The 10,117-nt window shown below is 39.4% G+C and overlaps 2 long non-coding RNA genes across 3 annotated transcripts; one reads left to right on the top strand and one right to left on the bottom strand.

Moving 5' to 3' along the window:
* Positions 1–1,123: 1,123 nt before the first annotated feature.
* LOC146555885 (uncharacterized) lies at positions 1,124–5,315 on the top strand. Of its 2 annotated transcripts, XR_014889188.1 has the most exons (5): positions 1,124–1,390; positions 2,465–2,556; positions 3,282–3,439; positions 3,859–3,916; positions 4,851–5,315. It is a non-coding gene; the product is annotated as an uncharacterized LOC146555885 (long non-coding RNA). The 2 variants fall into 2 exon arrangements; XR_014889187.1 differs by having other exon boundaries at positions 3,859–5,315.
* Positions 5,316–7,334: 2,019 nt separating this feature from the next.
* On the bottom strand, positions 7,335–9,407 carry LOC146555884 (uncharacterized). Its single transcript, XR_014889228.1, has 5 exons — positions 9,283–9,407; positions 8,670–8,795; positions 8,462–8,512; positions 8,068–8,189; positions 7,335–7,925 (listed from the first exon to the last, which is right to left on the bottom strand). It is a non-coding gene; the product is annotated as an uncharacterized LOC146555884 (long non-coding RNA).
* Positions 9,408–10,117: the final 710 nt, after the last annotated feature.

Below are 10,117 nucleotides of genomic sequence, written 5' to 3'. Positions count from 1 at the left end.
ATTTCCATGTGTGACGACTGCAAGTGTCCAGAGTGAGGACAGACTGAGGGACCCACAGCTGCACATCATCTGTGAGGCTTTGCAGCCCTGATGATCCACCAGGACAAACTCAGCAGTGTGTGAGGAAGAGGAGGAGGAAGAGCCAGCAGCAGCTGACAGATGGAGAGAATAGACAGACTGTTCCCTGTTTGTGAAGGACTGTTAGGAAAGTTCAAAATAACTAATTGTCTGTCCTGAATCAGTCTTGTTAGATAATGTTCAAATGATTTCATCATTCCAGTGTTTTCAGTGTGGGAGAAAGTACTCAGGGCCTTCAAGTTACACACTATGAAAGGCAGCACCAAGTTTAATGTTCAGAAACCTAAAGTCTGTATCAGCAGCAGAATGGACCTAAAAATAAATGTTTGTTCCAGTTCTATGAAGCTTTGAGTATTTTGGATTAGTAGCACTGCTGTGTTTGTTGCATCATATTGCTGTGATTGTTTATATGCTTTATATATTCTGAGGTAAGTTGATCTATAGTGTTACATCATATTCTATAAGGATGTTATGTGTTTGTATACTTTCTGCCCAGTTTGACCCATTTAGCAGAAGTCAGCCTGTTTAAGGCTCTGATATCTATTCTGTGTGACTTAAAGCAGTTATGACATGGTCTGATTTTCTCACCCAATAAAGAAATATTCAATATATCAGTCTACTCTTCATTTTATCAGAAACAGTTATCACAGCTCGTACATTTTCTTTTTATACATATATGTAAGCATTGAGCCAAATTTAGTAATGCCAACATACTGAAGGAACATTTGTCTCTTAACCTCCTAGGACCTGGCGTCCACATATGTGGACATCACATCCATCCATCCATTCAACACGTTCTCACTCCCAACTCGTCAAACGTGTGACGCATGGTCAGGCTCCCTCTGCTGCACTTATGGACGCGCAGGGTACCCCTCTCGCGTCGGGAATTGACGTGAAGGGTCCTCCGATTGAAGAGATTGCCGGGAAGTGCCTGTTGTCGGTATATTTAGACATTTTCCAAGTCACATTGTAGTGACGTATACAGAACACAATAAATTATATAATGTAAACAACTACCTGAAAAACAGGTAGAACAATACTTTTGTATCGTTTATTGCATTTACGGAGGGAGTGATGTATGCTGGGTAATGGCACAGCTAGCGACTGGGTGACTTTATTCACCCGCTTCGGCTGTTATCAGTCCATACATTAGCGTTATTAGCACAAACCAGTCCCATAGATATGGGCCATCTCCTGCTAGATTGTTCAGAAGGTTGTTCTCATCCATCCAGATGGAGGATCACTAACAGGAGCGTGGGAAGACTCCAGAATCCACTCTGGCTGGAATCCGGTGGATATGCAGTGTGTACAGGTAAGACCATTTAAACGGACAGCATTTATAGAATGACTATTAAAAGTCAGCGAGTGTCAGTAATGTTAATGTGGTTATGTTAGTAATACACCGAGTGCTAATATAACAGCTTTAAGATGCATTTGTAGATGTTATTACGTGTTTTACCGTCTTTATGGTGCTAGCTTAAAGTTACGGTGTAAACGTTAGCTTATATTGGAGGAAAGCTGTTACTGGTTAAACGATGTTAGCACAGAAATATTAGCTTCTGTCATGACTGATGAAGTTACCAGTTAATAAAGTTTCCAGTAAAGTGATTAATCGCAGCCACAGACTGACAGCAAATATCTCGATTAGCTTCAGTGCATCTGTAATAAATATGTGCAAGTTTCAGTGCTTCGTTTAAACTGTATGATACTTATACTGACCCAGGGTCAGTGTAAAATACAATCCTAGCTGTGTGAACAAAGCCTGGCTCCTTTAATCCTGCATGACAAACCTCAGGATGCAGGTTATTATTACTCTTTCCTGCTGGCACACCTGTCACACCTGAGAGTCAGCTAGAAACGTACAGTGACGTGGACATCATGCAAAGACTGCCAGACTCTGTAATACTGCAAATGATCAGTGACTCAAGTTAACACTAAACTTTAAACAGTACCTCTGTGTCTCTGTGTGCTGAACATCTAGGATTGAGTCAGGCTGCATTGACTGTGGGACTTTAATGTGTTAAAAGCAGGTTGAAGACGGCTCAGAAACATTTGAAGATTAAAATTTAGCATTATGGCTGCTGGTGGTTTGTAAAGCCTCTACTCAGCTGTATTTTTGTTACTAATTTATGTTTGTTGTTGTTTAACACAGATTTCAGAAGAGCAAATATGCTTAATAGTTTAACTAGATTTCATTTGTCAGTGTGGGACTGCTGAGTCACCTGAAGAACTCATTTCATTCATTCTCCACATGATGTTCATTTACAGAAATGTTTCACAGGAACTGATTCCTCCCAAAGGTTGAACTAGTGTGTTTCCATAGATTACCTCTGTATGAATGTACTTCTTAAATGAAGGCAAGTGTTTGTCCTGTTTTGTTCCTCAGGTACAGTACGTGATATCAAGGGCAGGCGGTCAACACTGGGGGAAGACAAGAAGCAGACGTACTTCCAAGAGGGAGCTGCAGTGAGGTCAGAGGTCAGAATCTGAAACAGCTCAGGTTTATATTTTAGAGGTTATAAAAAATCAAAATGTATTTATAAAGAAACCTTTAAATAATAGTCATAATTATGATTATTATAAGAAATATCAAACATTTAAGTGGATTTTCTGTTACACATATTGTGTTAGCCCTGCAATAAACTGGCAGCCTGTCTTTGTCCTGTATCAGCTGGGATAGGCTTCATCCTCCCGCAACCCTGAATTGGATACATTGTATTCCAATTATGTAATCTGATCATTTACAAACTCAAGGTTTATAATCAAAATGTAAGTAATAATTATAAAATGGGAAAGCAGAAATAAGTGTGACATGAATGTAAATGTGTGAGCTGACATAGAGGACAGCTACATGCAGTCTGAAAAACCTTTGTTGTCAAGTTTGCAGGTATATCAGCACGAGACATTCTTACATAGAAGAGACATTAAAGTCTCTAACTCAGTGAAGCATTATTGGTCCCGTCTGTTTGGATAAATATAGTAAGTTGATGTTTGTCCATTTATTGACACATTTTCTTAAGTGCTTATCCAGTTCAGGATCACAGTGGAGCTGCAGCTGGATATGTTCACTAAATAAACCTTACAAAAGTTAACAATAAACCTGCATCCATGTACGTTGTTGTCCACAGGATGAGAAAATCAAACTGGAAGACTGTGGAACATGTTAATAAATGTTTGTGTGTTTATGCCTGTGTCTTTCACAGGAGGCGCTGGAAGGTTTCCCTAATAGTTCCTGGTGAATCAAAGCAGAACCATAAAGGTTGCTGGACTGCATGATGGCCTTACCCCTGAGCAGTCATCCTGTTACAGGAGGAACCAGTTAGAAGCTGTTTTCAAAGTAGCTGAGCAGATTTCATCTAAAGTAAGCAATTAAGTGTTTGTTCGTTTGTTCTGCCACTTAAAGAGCATTTAAGGACGTCTTTCGAGTGTCCAGTTGAATTAATTCTACTGGCTCTCATGGTCATTTGTTATTATAGACATATTTTTCATGTTCATCCAGCTATTTAGTAAATTCTATCTATTTAGTAAAATCCGTCAGCTATAAAATGTAATATAAATATAAAAATATCTAAATATCTCCTGTCCTTTATGTTTTAATGATGTAAGTCTGTTTACATTAGCATTCCTCACATATCAATGAGATGCTGTACAGTACAATCCTGCTGAGACAGCAGAGGGATAACGACGGCTATTCAACATCGTTACACGACACATTCGAGCTGCATGATGCAGACAAAGTGACTAAATCATCTTTTTTGTGGTTTATTGTCTTCAAACCAGCAGACAAAGCTGATGGCAGAAGATGTCGGAGAAGAACTTCAGGCCGTGGACTGAAAAGGTCTTTTTTTCTTGTTATCAAAAGACATTTGGAGTGGCAGCTTCTACAACTGGTTGTGCTGAAGTAAAGCTTACAGTCTAAGAAATCACAGTGTTGATATTCAGCACAAAGAGAAAAGCTCACTTGTTTGAATTAATTTACAATCATAGTTTTATAAATTCTGACTGTAAAGAGCTTTTACAGCTTTGATATTGTTTGACACTCGATATCAGGTGATGGGTTTAATTTAAAGGTTTCTGTGTCCCAATGAGCCATTCACACTGATCAGTGTCAGTTTAACTGTAACACATTCATTATTTAGATTCAACAAAGAAATAACTGAATGTAAAAAAATGGCAGCCCTCAGGCAGGTTTATAGAGATATATGCATGCATTATGAAATTTATGTATCCCAGATAATTGTTATACATCTAGTCATGGCAGACCTACCTCTTCCTCCCAAGTTAACTGCAACCCAAAAGAACTAGTGGGGCTATTTACACACTCACAACCAGTGTGGGGTAAAAAGAGCCACCAAAAAGCTGTCAGCCACAGATGTGCTAGAAGAGTTAGAAACTCTACTTATGGAGAAACTTTCTAAGTCTAACAGGGGACAGGTACTCCTGCCCAAATAACATGATATAACCCCACATACAGCCCAGCCATAAAATGAACCAAGTCATTTAGTTAAAGACAGCATGGGACCAAATGCATGTAACCAGCCTGCATCAACCTGACATTTCTTCCTCCTGAATTAAATGAATGAATGGATGAAAGTTAAATGACTACAAACCTAAAGCCACTAGTTCCCACACTGGAGCTCCCTGACACTGTGTGTTAACCGTATTTAGCTTGTATCAACAGTTGTAACAGGCTAAGCCACCTGAGACACTGCATTGAATGATTGTTCCTGTCTTAATGGTTTCAGCTCAGATGTTCTGCTTTTTCCTTTCAGTAGATCAAAGCAGCTCGTGCTCCTTCTGCTTCCAATTTAGAAGAAGAAGAAGAAGAAGGCGAAGGCTTCAGCAAAGTGGCGTTCATGGTCTCAGTGAACAGTCACGGTCACACACTGCATGTGGTTTTAAAAGCAACATGTCTGTTCACCACAACAATGGAGATGTGTAATATTAGTGCAGCTACGGTTTGTTCTTGAACATCAGTTCTGTTTTCTACTTTGATCACTTAGACCAAAAAAGTGTTGTTTTCAGATTCTTTCTTTTACATCTATAAACCACCTGTTCATTTTTTTCATTACAATTAGTTTCACATGAATGTTAGTGTTTCCTTTATGATCTTTTAATGCTTACACTACACTGTACACGTCTACATTAGAGACATTTCTGTTGACTCAGAGTTGTGAAATGTTCTTTTATTTGATGCACAATATGAAGTTCATAATTTTCTTACAAATAAAACTAATGACAAACATGAACATCTGTGCTTATTTCTGAGACATGAGTTTTTGAGTGTGTTCATATTTAGACAGTGTGCATCTGTCTGCTGAAACTGTAATGGTGAACCTGATGGTGATGGTCAACAGAAGGCAAATATAAAACAATATTGAAGTAATGTCTTTACCCTCTGCAGCGTGTGGACACTGTGCACACAATCACCTTATTCACTGTAGTAAACATGCACCGCTAGCTCACGTGACTGACTGTCTCCATGGTTACATCGTATATTATTAGCTATGCAAACAGCTTCCAAAGATACCGCCATAGCTCTCTGCAGCTGTAACACTTAAACACTTTGCAAATCATTTCATGTTTTTGATCGTTATGAAGACAGAATATGTTTTTAAGGTCATGCTAGGCGGTTGCTATGGTGGTTGCTGTGGACTTGGCTGGACCGCGTCCGATTCCTGTTATTAGCTGTCCGCCGCAGGAAGGCTGCGTTCCATTTACAAGTAGTGACAGTCTGCCGCAACTCGAACTCAAACCCCGCTTTGTTCTGTAATTATAGGCCTTTTATAGCCGTTCATGACACGCACACACACACATAAAGCACTTTGCCTCACCATGAGAATGCAACTTTACCTAACCTAACCTTAAAGTATCTGATATAGGATAGAAAAATAAAGCAACCAGAGATTTAATGATGAAGACTCTGGGTTCTGTAGTTCACGTTTTACAGTCCTGAATGACTCTTTGCATATGATTTATTGAAGAGGACTTTAGAATGCACTTTACATTTAGACTGTTGCTGTTTCATTTTTTACATTGTTGCCGTGTTATGTCATGAATAAGGTTCACCTGCTGGGGGTTTGATGGATCAGCTGGACAATACAGTCAAAGACAGACTTCATTCATCATATGCAAGAATCCTAGTTGGATTTTTGTTGTCACTCGTGTTTTTGAACCAAATATTGAAAACAATTCTGACAGACTGGATACCTGGTCAGGTGTACATTACCTTGTACTCAAGCATCCCAGGACAGAGCCCTGCCCCACCATGAGCCTGGGTGGATACGTGGTTATAATATAAAAGGACCGATACTGAATATGAATATTTCATGAAAATTGAATTATAATACGAATTAGTAATAAGGGTTTCTCTGCGCCCTTATCTACCCCATACTCAAAGAGCTGCGGGCAGAGAGGGTGACAGGAGAGGATGGCACTGAAGAGAAGATGCTCGGTTTCTGGAGTCTCCTGGTCCTGTCAGTATTAGTAGGATGCATCTGCTGTGTCTTCTCGTGGATGCTCACTTACCTTGACTCGTTCCAGCCTGGTATGGATTTCCCAACACTGCAGACAGTGGCCCACGTCAGAGACGTTTAATATTGATTACATATGTCTGAATTGCTAACCCTAACCCTAGCTCAACAGACCACAGTGCCCTGGACTGTCAGTATTATTACATGCTGTGAACATAAGTACCTTTGATCACAGTTTAAAAGAGAAGGAATATTGGAAAAAAGATCAACATTGTGATATTATTTCTTCCAAACTGACCAGAAACATGCTTGTCAGACTCTCACAGCAAAGGATCAGACTCACTGTGCATGACAGCTCAGGCCAATGATGTCTGTTAGATTGTCAGTTGTTTAGTGCTTCTGTACAGTTAGGGTCACGTCTCTATTTCAGAATAATTAATATGTGGAAAACACTAAAAGTTGATTGTCTTCCAATATTCTAGCATAATTGAAAAACTTTGACTTTAAGTACATATTATTAGTCCTAATGCCAGCATGATTCTTCATAACTCCTGCTTTGAAATACTGAACTTTAAAATTTACCTGATGAAAGATCATTTACAGTGGCACTCTGTCAGGATCATTCTGACTGTAAGATCACTCTGAATCCTTCTGCAATGTGCTGTGAATGAATGCTGATGCAACTCACTGTGGGAAAGCTGTTAATAAAATGAATCTGTGACACATGCAACACATTCACAGAGGAAGAGGACACAAAGGGAGGACACGCAGAGGCTGTGTTGAAGTCAGAAATCCAAATCTTTATTAAAAAACAGGCGGCGGTTACAAACAGGAAGACAAGCAGTCCATCAAACAGTCTACAGGGTCAAACATACAGAGAATTCAAACAGCAGTAAAAAATAACTGGACACTGAAAAACATAAAGCAATGTGTGACGCAATAGAAGGAAGCAGCGCAGTATATTCACTGAATTATCATCAATTACAAAAGAGAAAAAGGACGATTTCTAAGGATCATTTTCTTAAATGCAGTTAGAGTGTGGCTGGTAAAGATGGAAACATACAGAATGTAAACTGTGTGAGTTTGTGAACTTTGTTAGTAACAAATGAGGTAAAAAAAAACAAAACAGACAAAACACAGAAAGAGGCTCTCAGTATTCATTAATAATTAGAAAGAAAAATTCTGGTCGTGGATTTTTACAGTCTTAGTTCCGCTCGCTGTCATCATTATAATCATCATGATCAATGGCGAGGTCCTGAGGTGGGTGGGGCTGTCTCTGGTGATGTCACCATGAAGGAACAGCATCTGGCACGTGTTGGTGAAACATCCCAGTACACTGGTGTAGTTTCCTCTCCAGCTGTTTGACATGTGACACTTGAACATTAAGGGGAAGAAGAAGAAACAGTGTTAGGTCAGGTGACCACTTGGTTTCTAAAGTAACTGACAGGAAGTAACCAGGCCGTTAGAAATGGATGGCATGTGTTTAGAGTTACTGTAGTTGGGTAACTCTACTTACCAAAAGCAGCAGCACACAGATGAAGGATCAGATGCTGAATGTTGCAGGAACATGCTCATGTGTGGTGGTCATTCAGTGCTGCTCCGGCAGGTTAGACAGTCCAAGACTGATATGCTGCCCATCTGAGAGTTTGAAAACACACATGCAAAGATTTATTTTGTATTACAGTCAAAGTTGGATGTTCATTTTTGTCCTTTAAAAATGTTTGTGTATTTGAAAGCACTAACATTTAAGGATGACTCTAATCGTCTCTCTCTAAGAGTGTCTCCTTTAAAGGGGAGACAAGTGTATCCACTGATCCACGTCACTTTACCTGGATGATGACTCCTCCCCCCTCACTCAGAAACACTCCTAATATAACCAAGCAAATAAATAATATTGAAGATTTACTTACATCATTACAAAAACAGCAAAAACATCTCCCTTTGATTCCATTTCTCCATTCCTGCTGAACATCAGGCAACAAATATCTCAATAAATCACAGTAAAATGTAAAGCACATGTTTTCTCTGCTTTGTCTAACCTCTGCAGAGCCTCTGTCAAGAAAAACATAACTGTAAGCATAAAACAAATATACATTCATAACACGTCACTGGACAAACCTCGGTCAGTTGATTTCCTCTGTGCAGTGCAGACGAGCATCAGTCAGCGAGTGACTCTGCTGGTTCTTCTGAGGAAACACCATCGTCTCTCCACACCGTCACCATCTGTGAGCACAAACTGCTGCTCTGCCAGCATGTAGGAATCACATATCACACACACAGGGGTGAAGAAACATCAGAGCTCAACTTTGGATACTTTAGATCTAAACAGATCAAAGCAACTCTTAGTTTCAACAATCAGTGAGCAGACAAACAATGATACCAAACTGATTCTGTATGAATACAATATGGTATTTTCAATACAGCTGTCAAATTAATTTATTAAAACTAATACAGATATATGTATATTTCTTTTGATAAATTAGTTTGCTAAATTATAAGAATATATTTTTTATTTTTTTTTCATTTAACAATTGCAACTGAAAGAAATTAAATATTGAACAAAAATATATTGTCACATTCTGAGCATGCTCAGCACGCTGAGAGACTTGAAGTTGCTACAGATTTTAAGAAGTGATAATTATAGGGAAGAAACTTCTCTTTTTCATCTGTTTAATCAAATATTTGATGCCTCAGCTGTCTCAGTCTATAGCGTTCTGCAACTACAACTAACCTGAAGCTTGGATTTGGCTGCAGGTGCCCCTGTACATCCTTCTCAGCAGCACACATGTGGGTACCATTTAATCACACTTCTTCCTGAGCTTTGCTTCATCACAAGACCAAAGGTGGCATCCTGTGTCAGTCTTATCATCATCCAGAAGAAACATTTGAAGAAACATCATGGAAAAGAAACATTTACGCGCCTCCTGGTTTTGTTTTCTGATCCTGCAAAAAGACTGAGGACAACAAAGCCCAGAGAACACGAGATACACAATATCCAACATTCAGACTCAACAGCCTCCATAAATGAAGAGCACCAGGTTGGTTCAGTTATAGTAGATATGAGCATACTTCACATTACTGGGTATGAATAATAATGAGGAGGCAAACTTTGAAGATGCAGAGCATGATGTCCCATCATCAGACTGTAAACAAACATCCACCAGGCTTCTTTGTTGCCAAAATTGATGATTCTCCCATCAGGGATCAGTAGAGTGTAGAAGCAGCAGTCACTGAAATATTACCGTTTCAGATAAGAAATCTAGCACATAAAAGCCAGGGTGGGAGGGATCTCTGCAAACTGACCTACCTCTGCAAGTGTGAAGCTCAACAAAAATCTGACTCTCCAGTCACTGACAAACAAAAACTCCAGCTGGGAGATAGAAAACGCTGTCTGGGTCCTGCTGGATGTTGCTGGTCAGAGTCCCACATTAGCAGAGTGCTTCTTGGTCCCACTGACCCATGTGGACAGCGACTGTGGAGAACTGTTCTGGAAAACAGAGAAGAGAATTAAAATGACAAAAAGCCAAACAGGATTTCCACAAAGACTATCTTGGAATCAGCAATCA

This window comes from Mchenga conophoros, linkage group LG17 (assembly GCF_057382185.1).
Source record: "Mchenga conophoros isolate Kocher_MC1m ecotype Shallow Benthic linkage group LG17, M_conophoros_male_GT1.1, whole genome shotgun sequence".
Taxonomy (NCBI): domain Eukaryota; kingdom Metazoa; phylum Chordata; class Actinopteri; order Cichliformes; family Cichlidae; genus Mchenga; species Mchenga conophoros.
Note: the sequence above shows the minus strand (reverse complement) of the source record. Positions and strands in the feature narration are given on the sequence as shown.